This window comes from Oncorhynchus clarkii, chromosome 26, assembly GCF_045791955.1.
Source record: "Oncorhynchus clarkii lewisi isolate Uvic-CL-2024 chromosome 26, UVic_Ocla_1.0, whole genome shotgun sequence".
Lineage (NCBI taxonomy): Eukaryota > Metazoa > Chordata > Actinopteri > Salmoniformes > Salmonidae > Oncorhynchus > Oncorhynchus clarkii.
In genome coordinates this window covers 23537268-23554446 of record NC_092172.1, presented here as the reverse complement: position 1 = coordinate 23554446, position 17179 = coordinate 23537268, and the positions used below count along the sequence as shown (strand labels likewise).

General features: G+C 45.3%; 2 protein-coding genes across 3 annotated transcripts in view; one reads left to right on the top strand and one right to left on the bottom strand.

Annotated features, from left to right (window-relative positions):
- LOC139384915 (pleckstrin homology domain-containing family A member 7-like) overlaps window positions 1-17179 on the bottom strand; it is a 147613-nt gene that overhangs the window by 121290 nt on the left and 9144 nt on the right. The gene's annotated exons all lie outside the window — the stretch shown is intronic.
- LOC139384918 (DNA-directed RNA polymerases I, II, and III subunit RPABC5) overlaps window positions 670-17179 on the top strand; it is a 235138-nt gene continuing 218628 nt past the window's right edge. The window contains exon 1 of the mRNA XM_071129824.1: window positions 670-675. The gene's annotated coding sequence lies outside the window, so the exon portion shown is untranslated. The remainder of the gene's footprint in view (window positions 676-17179) is intronic.

Below are 17179 nucleotides of genomic sequence, written 5' to 3'. Positions count from 1 at the left end.
ATGGTTTGGTATAGTTTAGAAACTTGAGAACCAAGCTCAAGTTATCAGTGTAGCCCTGTTATTGCCTGGACTGTAAATTTATTGGAAAAAGTACGAATTACAGGGGGCAATTTGGAAAAAAATGTACCCCGTCAAAATCGTCCTCTGGAATAACAGACATTTTGTGGTAATAATTACATAAGTCCTGTGCAAATAGGGTTTAGCATAATCGTTTAAGAAAATTGAGGAGAAGGCCTCCCGAGTGGCACAGCGCCCTAAGGCACTGCAAAACAGTGTTTGAGGCGCCACTACAGACCGGGGTTCAATCCCAGGCTGTGTCACAGCCGGCCATGACCTGGAGACCCACGAGGCGGCGCACAATTGGCCCAGCGCCCTCGTGGCGGGCCGGGTGCCTGTAAGTGGACTGAGTTGTGTTTCAGTGGATGCATGGCTCTTGACCTTTGCCTCTCCCGAGTCTGTACGGGAGTTGCAGCGATGGGACAAGACTAACTACCAATTGGATATCATGATGAAAAAGGGGTAAAAACAACAATTTTGAGGAGGGAGCAAACCCCAACCTATAATAAATAGCCCCACGTAAATGTGCCTGGCTTTATAAATCATGCATACATACAGTGCCTTTGGAATGTATTCAGAACCCTTGACTTTATCCACATTTTGCTAACTTTACAGGCCCACACCTGTCTATACAAGGTCCCACAGTTGACAGTGCATGTCAGAGCCAAAACCAAGCCATGAGGTTGAAGGAATTGTCCATAGACCTCAGAGACAGGATTGTGTCAAGGCAAAGATCTGGGGAAGGGTACCAAAACATTTCTGCAGCATAGAAAATCCAAGAACAGTGGCCTTCATCATTCTTAAATGGAAAAAGATTTTTCCTAGAGCTGGCCGCCCGGCCAAACTGAGCAATCCGGGGAGAAGGGCCTTGGTCATGGAGGGGACCAAGAACTGGATGTTCACTCTGACAGAGCTCCAAAGCTCCTCAGTGGAGATGGGAGAACCTTCCAGAAGGACAACCATCTCTGCAGCACTCCACCAAATCTGGCCTTTATGGTAGAATGGCCAGACTGAAGCCACTCCTCAGTAAAAGGCACATGATAGCCTGCTTTGAGTTTGCCAAAAGGCACCTAAAAATTCACAGACCATGAGAAACAAGACTTTTTGGTCTGATGAAACCAAGATTGAACTCTTTGGCCTGAATGCCAAGCATCACGTCTGGAGGAAACCTGGCACCACCCCTACGGTGAAGCATGGTGGTGGCAGCATCATGCTGTGGGGATGTTTTTCAGCGGCAGGGACTGGGAGACTAGTCAGGATCAAGGGAAAGATGAACGGAGCAAAGTACAGAAAGATCCTTGATGAAAACCTACTCCAGAGTCCTCAGGACCTCAGACTGGGACCTCAAGACACCTTTCAACAGGACAACAACCCGAAGCACAGGAGTGGCTTCGGGACAAGTCTCTGAATGTCCTTGAGAGGCCCAGCCAGAGCCAGGACTTGAAGCCGATTGAACATCTCTGGAGAGACCTGAAAATAGCTGTGCACCAACTCTCCCCATCCAACCTGACAGAGCTTGAGAGAATCTGCAGAGAAGAATGGTAGAAACTCCCCAAATACAGGTGTGCCAAGCAAGAAGACTTAACTTCTTGGATATAGGGGGCGCTATTTTAATTTTTGGATGAAAAATGTTCCCGTTTTAAACAAGATATTTTGTCACGAAAAGATGCTCGACTATGCATATAATTGACAGCTTTGGAAAGAAAACACTCTGACGTTTCCAAAACTGCAAAGATATTGTCTGAGTGCCACAGAACTGATGTTACAGTCGAAACCCAGATAAAAATCCAATCAGGAAGTGCCGCATTTTTTGAAACCGCCTCATGCCAATGACTCCTTATATGGCTGTGAATGGGCCACGAATGAGCTTAGGCTTTCTGTCGCTTCCCCAAGGTGTCAACAGCATTGTGACGTTTTTGTAGGCATATCATTGGAAGATTGACCATAAGAGACTACATCTACCAGGTGGTCGCTTGGTGTCCTCCGTTGCAATTATTGCGTAATCTCCAGCTGCAGTATTTTTCAGTTCGCTTCTGATGAGAAGCCAACTGTCACGACTGATATATTATTGAATAGATATGTGAAAAACACCTTGAGGATTGATTCTAAACAACGTTTGCCATGTTTCTGTCGATATTATGGAGCTAATTTGGAAAAAAGTTTGGCGTTGTAGTGACTGCTATTTTGCCAACACAAATAATATTTTTGGAAAAAATGAACATTTGCTATCTAACTGAGAGTCTCGTCATTGAAATCATCCGAAGTTCTTCAAAGGTAAATGATTTTATTTGAATGCTTTTCTTGTTTTTGTGAAAATGTTGCCTGCTGAATGCTAGGCTTAATGCTATGCTAGGCTATCAATACTCTTACACAAATGCTTGTGTAGCTTTGGTTGAAAAGCATATTTTGAAAATCTGAGATGACAGTGTTGTTAACAAAAGGCTAAGCTTGTGTTTCAATATATTTATTTCATTTGCGATTTTCATGAATAGGAAACGTTGCGTTATGGTAATGCGCTTGAGGCTATGATTACGCTCCCAGATACGGGATTGCTCGCCGCTAGAGGTTAAGGCTGTAATCACTGCCAAAAAGGTGCTTCAACAAAGTACTGAGTAAAGGGTCTGAATACTTATGTAAATGTGATATTTCCGTTTTTTATTTGTAATACATTTGCAAAAAAAATCTAGTGACCTGTTTTTCCGTTGTTATTATGGGGTATTGTGTTGAGATTGATGAGGAATTTATTTTTTTAAATCAATTTTAGAACATGGCTTCAACATAACAAAATGTGGAAAAATTCAAGGGGTTTGAAAACTTTGCAAAGGCACTTTATTGCTTCTGTTGCCTATTTGAGTGTTTGTTTAATAGCCAACTGATTCTGTGAGCACAAAGCCTTATAAAATGGCAGAATGTCAGATAAACAAATTTCACAGATTTGGCTGTTTTTAATCTTTGCTACGCTGTAATAATGGCTTTCCAATTTCTTTCCAGTTCGAACAGACTGGTAATACTTTAAGTTATTTAGTGTTGTTTACACTGTTCCCGTCACGACTTCTGCCGAAGTTGTTGCCTCTCCTTGTTCTTGCGGTGCTCGGCGGTCGACGTCACCGGTCTTCTAGCCATCTTTCATTGGTTTTGTCTTGTCTTCCCACACACCTGTTTTCAATCCCACCCATTACCTGTTGGGTATTTAACCCTCTGTTTCCCCTCATGTCTTTGTCAGAGATTGTTTATTGTCAGTGTAGTGTTTATTTGTATAGGTGCGCAACGGGTCTTCGTACCCATATTTGTTTATATACATTTTTCTTATTAGTGTTATGGAGCATGTTACTTGGAGATTTATTTAAAGACTCCATTTTACACTCCGTTTGACTCTCCTGCGCCTGACTTCCCTGCCACCTATACACACGTCTCTGACAGTTCCAAACAGGCAGAAAAATTATATTGTAATCTAACAGCACCTGTTTATCACACATAATATACACGTTGCTCTCGCTCCTATAGCCTGCTTTTTCTTGATCTCCTTACTGTTATTATTACAATTATTATGATCATCGTTATAATAATAAGTCATGTCATTATCATTAGTAGGCTTGGTATAGTATCCTTATACAACCACCATCGAGCTGTAGGCCTAAGAGCGCGTCCTGTCTAGTCTTAATACCGTACTGAGGCTTATATTTCAATATATAGGCTACTGTATCAATCAATCATTAATTCGTTCATGCCATCACACAGCATACGAGACGTTCATGCTTTGAAATGCAAGCAAACATTTTAGATGTAATTAAATAACAAAGGGAGCTTTGAATCATTAGCCTAAAAAATAAATAAACCGCAATTCACAAATGCACGCAACTGTTTTTAGTCTGCAGTAATAAAGGCTTTCTTTTTTATTTTTTTCTCGTACAAACAGATTCTGGTAGACTTATTTATTTAGTGTTGTTTACACGGATCCAAATGGGCCGAACAAAATTGTATATTGTAATCTAGAGGTGAAATAAACACACGCCTATTTAGTCGAGGTACTGGCTAGCGGAGTGGAACACTTGAAAAATGAAAGGAGAGCCGCACACTAGGAGCTCAGATGCAATAATTTAATAACCTAACATCCAACGTTTCGACAGACAAGCTGTCTTCATCAGGGTATAAATATTGTAATCTAACAGCAACTGTTTGGCACAAATAATACTCATGCAACCTTTGCTCCTATACCTTCCCTTTTTTTGATCTCCAGTAGTTTCCACAACTAAGTCTTCCACAGATCTGACTTCCTCTTTCCCTCCTGAGCAACCAGTAAACATTCGCCCAATTTGAGTTTCTTTTTCACGTCCTCCACATCCATTTTGCTGTCGACATTACTGTGTTCGGAGTTTGTTATGACCTATTTATTGATGTGATTATGATAGGCTATAGGTCAGGCCCTATTGGCCACTTGCATGGGATGCTTACATGTTTCATGTAAAGAGATCAATGGTTGAGGGAATAGGGAATGTTTTTCCTGAACAAATTAGGGATTTCAGTAACATAACTTTCCAGAAAGAAAGTAAATGGCTGAAATTATGTTGCAGCTTCAACATGGACAGCACAAAAAACACTTGCTGTGCTATGGTGCCTTTTCGCTGCAGTACGGAGGAGAGAGAGACAACGTGCGCCAGTCACACAGGCACTCAGTCATTTTTTTTAACACAGTGTTACCATTGGGATCTTTGATTAAATAATTAAGACCCACAAATGACTCAAACAGTGTGCATCAGACATCAAATGACTCAAACAGTGTGCATCAGACAAGCTCAGTGCATACAGTATGTAGCTGGTTTTATTCAAACACATAGGGTATGTCTGTCTATATATGGAAAATAAGTTCAAACACTTTAGCCATTCAATTGGTCGAAAGAACGGGGACAGCCCTACTCCACCATAACCGCCTCCAACGTCTTTTAGAGATTTTGGCAGTACGTCCAACTGGCCTCACAACCGCAGACCACATGTAAGCACACCAGCCCAGGACCTCCACATCCGGCTTTATCATCGTCTGATTCCAGCCACCCGGACAGCTGATGAAACTGTGGGTTTGCTGAACCGAAGAATTTCTGCACAAACTGTCAGAAACCGTCTCAGGGAAGCTCATCTGTATGTTCGTCGTCCTCACCAGGGTCTTGACCTGACTGCAGTTGCGTAACCGACTTCAATGGGTAAATGCTCACCTTCGATAGTCACTGGCAAGCTGGAGAAGTTTCCCGGGATCAACTGTACCGTGCAGTTGGCAGACAGTGTGTATGGTGTTGTGGGGGCAAGCGGTTTGCTGATGTCAATGTTGTCAGAGTGCCCCATGGTGGCAATGGGGTTATGGTATGGACAGGCATAAATATGGACACGAACACAATTCAATTTTATCGATGACAATTTGAATGCACAGAAATACCGTGACGAGATCCTGAGGCCCATTGTTGTCCCGTTCCTCCGCCGCCATCACCTCATGTTTCAGCATGATAATGCACAGACCCATGTTGCAAGGACCTGTACACAAAAATGTCCCGATTTTTCCATGGCCTGCATACTCAACATACATGTCACCCATTGAGCATGTTTGGGATGCTCTGGATTGACATGTATGGCAGCATATATTCCAGTTCCTGCCAATATCCAGCAACTTTGCGCAGCCGTTGAAGAGGATTGAGACAACATTCCACAGTCCACGATCAACAGCCTGATCAACACTATGTGAAGGAGATGTGTCGCGCTGCATGAGGCAAATAGTGGTCACACCAGATACGGACTAATCCACGCCTCTACCTTGTGTTTTAAGGTATCTGTGACCAACAGATGCATATCTGTATTCCCAGTCATGTGAAATCCATAGATTAGGGCCTAATACATTTATTTCAATTGACTGATTTCCTGATATGAACTGTAACTCAGTAAATCTTTGAAATCGTTTATATTTTTGTTCAGTGTATGAAACCTGTGAGTAACAACAGGCTCTATTTTCCTCTATTGAATATATTGTCCTGGCCTACTTCAATGTTATTTCTGAAATGTTTCATAGTCAACCGAGTAGAGGGCGCTAGCCAACCCTCCAGCTAAGAAAGACACGACCTCCATACGTTCAGAGCATACAGATGAAGAGTGTTGCGCCATGTCGCCCTGTGGCCAAGTGGCAGACTTCATTAAAAATCCTACAAATGTGATTTTCTGGATTTTTTTTCTCATTTTGCCTGTCATAGTTGAAGTGTACCTATGATGACAATTACAGGCCTCTCTCATCTTTTTAAGTGGGAGAACATGCACAATTGGTGGCTGACAAAATATTTTTTTGCCCCACTGTAAATATCAATGTAAACCACAACGATTCAATCTGTGTTTAAGTATGTTCACACCAGGGAGGTAGAGAAACAGTATTACTTCCTCAATCAATGAAGTACGGAGAAAACCATTTCAACATATAGTGAAATAAATAGCCCATCATCACTGATTTGAGCAACTGAGATATGGGACAGATGTATAAATTGTCTAGCTGGGTCCTGAGAGCAGTGTGAGGAGTGACCCCACACAAACAACACATTCCAAACAGGTTGTGTCTCACTGTCTGCCTGACCACAATAACAAGGAGTAGGCTAGTCAGTGTCTCTGGACAACATGACTGAGCTTTCCAACAACCATCTGTGTGTCCTCAACCTGCCTCAGCACACACACACAACTATACTGACCACACAGAAACAAGTGAACATGAAACAGTTCAACAACAAAGTGGTCAATATTAATGACAACATGCACTAAAGCACCATAATGGTTTATTTGGCTTCCCTTTCCGTTTTCCCTGGGGCAAGAGACGGCATTGCAGAGCTAAAAGGCCTGGTTAAATGCAGGTTTCCTCTGTACACCAGCCTGGGACATCGTAGGACATCGTAGGTAGGCAATAGCCAGATGTCTGTTCAAAAAGCACCGCACTAACACATGATAAACAAGACAAAACCTCCCTGCCAGGGATCATACACAGACGCTTTACGGTAGGCAACGCAGTGAGTGCAGCAGCTGCTAGCAAACTCTAGCACATCAAACTGAGCGTAGCCAGGTAGCCATAAAGAAGGCTACGGTACATCTGTGCTAGTTCTGCGATAGGAGTCCTCCAGGAGGGGACATCAGCCATACAGACCTGCTAGGAGTCCCATGGTAGAAGGGCTTCCTGGTCCTGGGTTGAGGGGTGTGTGAGGAAGAGGAGGAGCAGCCCGGCTCCCTCCACATGTTAGCTGCAGGACAGGACAGGACAGCTCTCTGCTCTGTGTTGTACCCCACTCAGCTGTGATGCTGCCCACTGCTGACGTTGTCTCAGGAACGCATTTAAACACTGCTTCCCGCTTCTTCTCCTGGGCTGTCCCACTCAGACGGAGACACAGGGGGTGGGGCTACTGCAGCACGCCCACATCTGACGTGATGAGACCCTCCCCAAAACAGCCACAGCTCTGGGGTGGGATGACCGAGGGGCCCAGTCAACCCCAGAGCAGCAACACAGCAGGACCAGAGGGAGACCAGAGTGTGGAGCCTCGGCCATGGAGCAGTAGGAGTAGCACCCTGGGATTGCCCGAGCTCCCCTCCCTCTCTTCTGCTACGTGCATTCCACAGTGGAGCAGTGACGTCAGAGCCCTTTCCTTTCCTGTGTTGGGCTGGATGCCCCCTCTCTCTCCTCCATTCTCCCTGCAATCATGCAGAAACCACTGTCACACTGGCAGCATGTGCAGGGGAAGGGAGGGGAGAGCCAGAGGGGGAGATACGGGGGAAGAGAAGGAATAGGAGAGAGAGAAGAATGGAGCGCAGTAACATGAAGGAGGGAGTAGGGAAAGATGTGGAAATGGGAAAAGGGAGGGAGAGCGAGAGGGAAAGAGAGAGCGTCCGTGCCCTGAGAAATAGCAGCGGAGCGTTGGCAATGCTCCAGCAGCCTAAGAGACTGATTACTAGCCCTGCTGAAAACGCCTCCTATCGGCTAATGAAGAGAGGGGGGGGGCACAGGATGACTCCGGCACCAGGAAAAAGATCCTCCAGAGGAGAACTCATTTCCCCAGCACCATCCTTATCCCTCATTCATCCCTTCTACCTCAGCCCCCTTCTCATCCCTGATCCCTGGTCTGTTCCACATCTACTGTAGCACCACCCTCAACCCCCCCAGCCTCATCCACTGCTGCCCTTCTCATCCATCCACACAGACAGATTCTGTACCCCAGTCTCGTAGCATCTACCTCCCATGAGTCACTGGTACTCACATTCCAAACAAGGGCCTCTTTAGCATTGTAGATTTTACAGCAGTCTGGCAGATTCTCTCCAGTCTAACTGCACCAATTATGTCATTTGGAATAATGCAAAATACCGCATTCGGCATAGCGGGACAAGAAAGCAAGAAAGGCAGTGACAGCAAAAGCAAGCCAGCACGAGGGTATGAGTTGCTATGGTGATTTCAGTAAACAAACAGTGAAAATTAACATCCGGTAGAAAACAACGCAGACGGCAAAAGTTGACATTTTTGAACTCTGGCAGCAAGTCCCGTCCACCGTAGAGGCTAACGGCATTCACCGCCAGCCTTGGTGGCATTTACAGTCATGCTCTCATTGAAAACAATGATATCCGGTTTCCCATCTACCTTGTACCATCTAAAATGCAGCATTAGCCTGACCATGCTCTGCTTCCCAGGAAGCACAAATACACAGAAACCAGAGAATAAAATAGAACTGCCAGGGACCTCACGATACGATATTATCATGATACTTAGGTGCCGATGCAATATGTATTGTGATTCGATACTGCGATTGTATTGCGATTTGATGTTCCAAACATATTGCTCACTATACACTCAGTGGCCAGTTGATTAGGTACACCACCCCGTTCATGAAAATAGTTCCCTCCTACAGACAGGAACCGAGGGTGAACCTGCTCTGAAATGCAGGGCATTTCATAATGAGTGCCTAAATCAATAGAGAATAGAGCATCTACTTCAGCCCCCGGCCCACCGTTCCCCTCTGCTTCTACTTAGCATAATCACCCTGGCTTCCTTAAATGGCTTCTTAAACCTCCTACACACATATTATCACACATTCCTTATCCAGGGAGTGCTGATAGCTCACACTTCCTGGTAGACACAGACACACTTCTTCAACCACTTCTGTTGAAGACTTTCCACCCTGATACTCTCTGATATCAGGCTAGCCTCCTGGAAGGTGAGCTTCAAATCAATTCAACAGTGTGGGGTTGTCACGCCAGAGCAAGGTACAAAGCAAAGTGAATGGTGAAACCCTGAATCTGGGTACTGGGAAAATTAAACCTTGCATAAAGTAAGCCACAAATCTATGAACGCTATCTATTATTTATTTCCATATGTGTCCATATCAAATACTCTACTCAGCATCTTGAGAGCGATGTTGGGATAATATCAAACAGGAACAAGCACCATGTATGGGTATTGATAGTGATACCACTGTCTGGGGACAAAACCACAGCATTACATACAGGAAAACACCATCAACAAAACCATGGCCACATCCACAAATATGACTACTACTGGCCTGCTTTGATAGGCCACATAGTACATAGGTCATTAATTAACTCAGAGTAAGATAGAGAACCACAACATCACAGTTTATTGAACCTCGCTGCTGTTAGTGAGTCTAAATGAGGTATATGCACAGGCTGAGCTAATCCTACATGAATACAGAGCTTTTCATACAGTATAAGGTTGCAACGGTTCCTCTTTCACATAGCTATAAATAATATCTTACCTTTGCCTTTCACACCAGCCACAAGCTATGAATTCCTCCTGTTGGTCTGTGTTCGGTTGGCTAGTCTTTCCCTCCACAATCCTCAGTATGTCACAGCATTGCATTAGTTCAGAATGTGAAGAGCAGTATTGTAACCAACTGACTAGGTATCCCCCTTTCCTTCCCTAACTCTGAAGGAAACTCTGTTTTCCTCTGTCCTTTGCTATCCTTTCAGCACTCCTTCTTTCCCAGGGTGTGACCAGCGAGCCTGCAGTGTCTGCAGTGAGCAGCCTGCAGCCCCACAGACAGAGACAGGGTTGGCCTGCTTGGTTCAGGAATGTGCCTGGATGAATCTGGACTCCCAGCACCTCACACTTCAACTAGGCCAAAAATATCCTGGACTGTCCTGGGAGGGTTCTGTCCTCAGAGTCCACCGATGGAGAAAACAATCATCACAGATCAGGATGAACCACACACAGAGCTCTGTTCCTTCCCAGAGTTCCCCTGTACCTGCGTTGAGTGTGGAGGCAGAGGGCTTGGTGAGAGGGTGACTGGGGAGAAAGCAGAGTGCAGCATCAGACAGGGGTATTTGTGCTGTTTCAGCCACTCGCTGATCTGCCCCCACTGTCACCCTGGGCAACCCCGTCAGCACCTATGCTGCTCCTCCTCTCTGGGACACAACTATAGAGAGACGATAAAGAGATAGAGAATTTCTCACCACTCAGTGGAGAGAAAAGGGAAGGGTACCGTCCAGCCCACCAGGTAAAGAAGTCTGTTCGTCTCGGCTCTAAGGAGCATTAGTCTCTCAGGTTACAGCAGCCATGCAGTCGTCTTCGCAGACAGACAGTGTCTCGTCAAATCAGCTGTAAGTGATGACCTTGCTCTCAGGATGCAACCGGAACCTTCCGGTCTGGGGCCCGTCTCTTCTTCAAGACAGGAGCGAGACAGACAGACATATAAGACTAGATGAGACTAGTAGGTTTGGTTAAGCTCTTCGGGCACACTGGTTAAATAGGAAAGACCCCTTAGGGTTGAACCAGTATCCCCTGTAATCTGGGTAAGAGACAGATCACCGTTGACTGCTGTTAAATTCTGTCAATAAGCCTTTCCACAGTAACAAGGCCCCAGCATCTCCAACCAATGCCCATAACAAAGCCAATTACACATTGAGGTTGAAATGAAAGACCCTCTATTGGGTGACTGGTGCCATCAGTCCTGTTAGCCCGAGTTGTGACACCATTACAAAGAGAAAGGAGCAGAGACAGGACATAGTAGGGATGAGGCTAGATATAACCTCCTAATTGAATAGCTATTTAATTAGGCCATGAGGTTGTCCTGGGGCATGTTCAGTGAGGGAACGAACATTACCCCAAAATTAGCCATTTACTTTTGAGTATGGAATGGTGATTAGAGATATCACCTTGATAAAATGTGAGAAAAGAGCAGTGAACAGGAATACGTTATGAAATGAACATGTTCCAATACTGATCTATGTAAATGACAGTTCATCTGTGAAGGCTGGTTGCCAGGGACGACTGACAGTTGTGATGTGGTGTGAGAGGTGAGGTGAAAGTCAAGAGTGGTTGAAGAAGATTCAACAGCAATACCTAGTGGTTGATCTGAGAATAACCATAGTTCAACCTATCTGACCGTGTTCCACATTACACATGCATGAACCCACACGCGCACACGCCACAGGCACACGCCACAGGCACACGCCACAGGCACACGCCACAGGCACACGCCACAGACACACACACTCCAGTGGCCAGAGGATGATTCATACAGACAGAAATGACTTTTCTCTCCCTCTACAGATATTTCACCAGTCTTTAATGTCCTGAGACACTGCCATGCCCAAAGCCCTGGGCTATTTGTCCTCTGATCACTCATGCCTCAGTGAATTAAGGAGCCACAGAGTTATAACTGGGGGCCACGGTTGGGCAGCTAAAGACAACTAACCACTGCCCAGCCATAATTAGACACATAAATAGTAGAAATCAATTGAGCCATTACTGTGTGACGTGCCACAACAGCCTGGGACGGGACGGCCCCCAATGTGTTACTTTAGTCAGCCATGTGTGTCTACCGTGTCTACCATCTCTACTCAGTGTCATTCATCTCCCTCTACACTTCTCACAACAGCCACAGGGTTACTGTATGGACACTCCTGTCACAAACTCATATGGCATCTGTAAAAAATTATAATAGCTGTAGAAACCACAGAATACTTTTTAAAACTGGTCTATTTCTCTCTGCTTAAGCTACAGGGTAATATAATATACAGTAGACCTAATGCGGTTAGCACAAAGCACAGCCAACCCACTTTACAGTGGATAGGGAGAGAATCCACTCCATCATGAACAATTCGTTTTGCATCTTTGCACAATGGACCAAATTAAATTGCATCAGGCTGAGTCCTCACACTCCCATGTGGTCCATGTGTTCAATAAACGCTGCAGGGAATGAAATTGCTCCAGATCTGCTTTCAGTGGCACACAGCAGATTGAGCTTTTCACACTCAATAATCTGTTAATGTGAACAGCAATATTCAATCACAAAATCCACAGTCACTAACTGGTACAGACCATGATCCAATAAACTCTATGATTTCACGTTTACTGGAGGTGATCCGTACCCTGTGAGATCCAAAAACCAGCTAGGACTGAACCTCTCAAGCCCTGTCAGAGGCAAAGCACCAGCTAGGACTGAACCTCTCAAGCCCTGTCAGAGGCAAAGCACCAGCTAGGACTGAACCTCTCAAGCCCTGTCAGAGGCAAAGCACCAGCTAGGACTGAACCTCTCAAGCCCTGTCAGAGGCAAAGCACCAGCTAGGACTGAACCTCTCAAGCCCTGTCAGAGGCAAAGCACCAGCTAGGACTGAACCTCTCAAACCCTGTCAGAGGCAAAGCACCAGCTAGGACTGAACCTCTCAAGCCCTGTCAGAGGCAAAGCACCAGCTAGGACTGAACCTCTCAAGCCCTGTCAGAGGCAAAGCACCAGGCATTATGGGCCTGGAGGATCATTTGAGGGATATTTTCAGGTTGGATGACATCCCCAGTGTGATGACACACATACAGAAGGTCTATAGCATCAGACACGGTGATTTACACTACAAACTGAGAAAACACACTCCTACACTTGACAGAGAATTTGAGGAATCCAACCTTGCCAGTAATAAATGCAATATAGAATAATTATTTCCATAGTGTGACAAATGTCTAGGATTTAACAACAAAGACAAATGCATGGAAAATGCTGCCCATGTCTTTCACGGTTATCAAATCAAGCCATTAAAAGGACAAGAACAGACACAAAAGGAAAAGAATAGACACCACAGAACAGAGACGATACAATACACAAATGTCGGAACATTTTGCAAATTAAACTTAAATCCATGAAGCATGCAGAAGGGATGTTTAGTGTTCCACGGAGCTTGGTTGGGAGAGTGAAAATCTCAGCGCCAGAATTTCCATTTATAAAACAGAGGAGCTTAGAAGCCCATCAGGAGATTCCAGTCAATCCCACACTTCCAAACCAACCACTGGGAATTCTGCATGGGGGCTCAATGACAACACTATTGCTTACACTGACTTTATCTTGTTAATAAGCATTTGCTCATTCCTCACTCTGTGCCAATCAAAACTTTTCCTGTCTGAGAAATGAGGGAAACCTGCAGCATATTTCTGCAGTGTCTCCACTAGCAGTGTCTGACAGTATGCGGCAGGCAGGCAAGCAGGCGGGCGGGCAGGCAGGCAGGCAGGGGGGCGGGCAGGCAGGCAGGCAGGCAGGCAGGCAGGCAGGCGGGCGGGCAGGCGGGCAGGCAGGCAGGCAGGCGGGCGGGCAGGCGGGCGGGCAGGCAGGCAAGCAGGTGGGCGGGCGGGCAGGCAGGCAGGCGAGGAGCTGCTGTCATGGGAATTTAAATCAGTAGGAACAGACCAAGTGTTTCCCTCCAGAGGGGCATTGGAAACAACTCTGAGGTGCACAGGATCCTCCCTCTGCCTCATGAAGAGAGAGACAAATGACAAGAGACAAACCACAAGCAATCCACAACTCATAAACTATTATCCACCTCAACTGTTTTTCCTTCAGACAACTTCCTTCCCAAGAGATACTGCACATGCAAATACAATAAGTATACCAAACATTAGGAACAGCTTCCTAATATTGAATTCCCTCAATTCGACAGGGCATGGACTCTCACCAGGATTCACCTGGTCAGTCTATGTCATGGAAAGAACAGATGTTCCTAATGTGTTGTATATGCAGTGTATGTCAACGCTTTATCTTTCAGCCTACAATGAAAGTGTATACATTTTCAAGGTGTTATCATCTATCATAATATCTTTCACCAACCGAATCTTCTGAGGCATTACCTTGCACCTTCTTCTATAGTTTCCTCCCGGTCTTCTTCTATGGTCTCCTCCCTGTCTTTTTCTTCTTCTATGATCTCCTCCCTGTCCTTTTCTTGTTCTATGATCTCCTCTCTGTCTTTTTCTTGTTCTATGATCTCCTCCCTGTCTTTTTCTTGTTCTATAGTTTCCTCCCTGTCGTTTTCTATGGTCTCCTCCCTGTCTTTTTCTATGGTCTCCTCCCTGTCTTGTTCTTCTTCTATGGTCTCCTCCCTGTCTTTTTCTTCTTCTATGGTCTCCTCCCTGTCTTTTTCTTCTTCTATGGTCTCCTCCCTGTCTTTTTCTTCTTCTATGGTCTCCTCCCTGTGTTGTCCGGCAGTCTCCAGTTCCAGCAGTACCTGTTCATGTTCAGCCAGGCATTTAGCCTCCTGACCAAGAGGTATGCAGCTGCAGCAGGTTCCCATCCTGGCCCCACTAGCCTCTCCTCTGCTGCCCTGCTGCTGGCCACCCTGCTCTGTCTCTGACCGTCTGGACCATGACTGGCCCATCCTCTATAATGTAGCTCACCACAGGAAGAAGATTGTCTCATCTCTGCCCTGACAACTGTTAATGTATTCATTGCAGGGTCCAGAGTTAAATATATCAAATGTCAGTTTGGTGAGTGTTCAGTTCGCCTGTTCCCCAGCTCTGCAGTACATAGCCACCCACTGTATCAGCCTCTCAATCCACTCTTTGTCCTGCTCCCTTTCATTCAGTGCAGTGTTATACCCCCAACCCTGTCTGTGTCCTTAAACTGCCATCGCCCTAATCGGTCACCACGAACATGTTGACATGACAGCTGTGTTCCTAACGCCTTGGCCTTGAGCGGCTGTTCAAACCATTACACAGGTTAGGACAAGATGAATGTGGAAACTGGAGACCTGGATGGACATTTAGACATGACACGAGTGTATTTGTGACTAATGACAAAACAGCCTTACAGTATGAGTAACCAAAACATCTATGGCTCCTTGAAAAGTGCTTTATAAAACCTATTTATTATTTACTAGTATTAACGTTAACCTGTTAATAATCTGCCCTTGAACAAGACACTTAACCCTGATTGCTCCACTTGTACATGCAATGAAACAGGACAAATATAAGCCCCTATTTGATATGTCATTTCTTTTGGAATGGATCCTGGCATCTTCAATAACTCCAGAGAGACTACGTGCTCAGGGGCAGTGTTAAGCTAACACATTGTTTCCTCTCCCACTTCCACAGGATAAATGATTCATTCTGCAGCAGGTAGAGTATTCTCAGAGAGGAGAGCACTATAGCCCCTGTACCTCTGCTGCAGCTCCACTGCAAACAGCTTCTGTCAAAACAGGAAATCATTCAAAAGTCTTGTCACGGCAAAGGGCCCTGCCACAGCCTCTGCCTACTGCCTCAAAAACTTCTGAATAATCATTACACCCTCATTCTCCAAACATCCGGGAGGGAGAGAGCCAGGGAGAGAGGGCAGGATAGTCTGCCTCTCCTCTCGGGAACATCACACACACACATCGCTAGAGCTGTCAGTTCAGCCCACACACGGACTGTCAAAGTGCTACTGAGTTTAACAGCAATACATGAAAGTTGACCAGCTACGCAAGAGACGTATTTGTTTTGATTATGATTTAGCTGAGTGATGAAATACTGTATCACCTAACAAATCCAAGTATGTATTTGGGGATGGGACAGTGACTGCCTGGTAATGCTGCTGATGCCATGGTGGTGAGTGGCATGCAGGTGAATGGAGGTTGACACACAATGCAGAAGAGCCAAGTCATTCACTGATTACAGCCTTCAGCATGGCAAGGAGCGATTCCAGAGTGTTTGGAGAGCTTGACATACACACTGGGGGGAGCTAGACAAAGAGAGGGGACAAAACCCTCTCAGAATTACTAATGGCAGGTGAAGGTCACAGCATGGTCTTAACAAACAGCTGAGAGAGGAGTAGAACAAGGACTGTTATTTACACACTGGACCAGACAGACAGCACATCTCACCAACATGCTGAAGTGTAAGAGACAGGGGGTGAGGATTCTTTGCAGCCATCATAGCCAATGCATACAGAGATGTTTGTGTACTTGGAAACAAATGGAAAAGACAGCTTTAAGCCACCCCGCAGTCTGACCGCCCATAGATGCCTTGGGCTGAAGGAAACAGCCACAGGGTTGAGCAGTGGGAACTGTGTAATTCCACTTCTCAGCATGAAACCTCTAAACACCACTACTGGTATGTAAGAGTGGGTAGCAGTATAGTTTCAGACTAGCCAGAGAAAGGACTATGAAAACTGTAGATTATTGGCCCAAATCCCAGGGGGGCATAACTGCTTCATATAACCTGGAATAAAATACCTTCACAGAAAGAGGATGTTTACTCTGTGGTCAATCTTTCTGCATATGAGAGAAGATGAACAGCTCTTTGAAAGGAGTTTTCAACTTTATATTAGTTTCAATGGGATAACAGCAGTTAAACCCACCTCCAGTCTACTGCATTGAGAGCAGCTTGGCTGCGGCTGATACAGGTACAGGGAAGTCTGTCTGATTGGTATTCAGTGGCATGATTCTTATCACTCCCCCGTCATCTCTCCATCTGCCACTTGACACAGAAATATCTGAATTTCAATCAATTCCATAGTCCTTGGAGCAAACATGACATTAATGGACAAATTCCATACTGTCCAGACCATCTTACCTACAGTACATCCACCTGAGGGAATCAGGACTTACTTCTGGGTGGTCAATTGAACTGTTATGAGGCTATAATGATTAAAGTAATGAAAGTGCATTCTGTGTCTGTGGTGAATATAGGCTTTCCTAGAAAGCACACCACACCTGCCAACACTGAGTCATAAAAAAGCCAGAAATGACAGCCATCAACACGTTGCTGTAAGAATAAAATAGAAGTGTGTTTCCTTAGAATTACCTTCCAGAAAGATTCAACACGACTCTTTCTTCCTGTGGCACCAGGATGAAAGGAACAGTTGGGGATACACTTTAA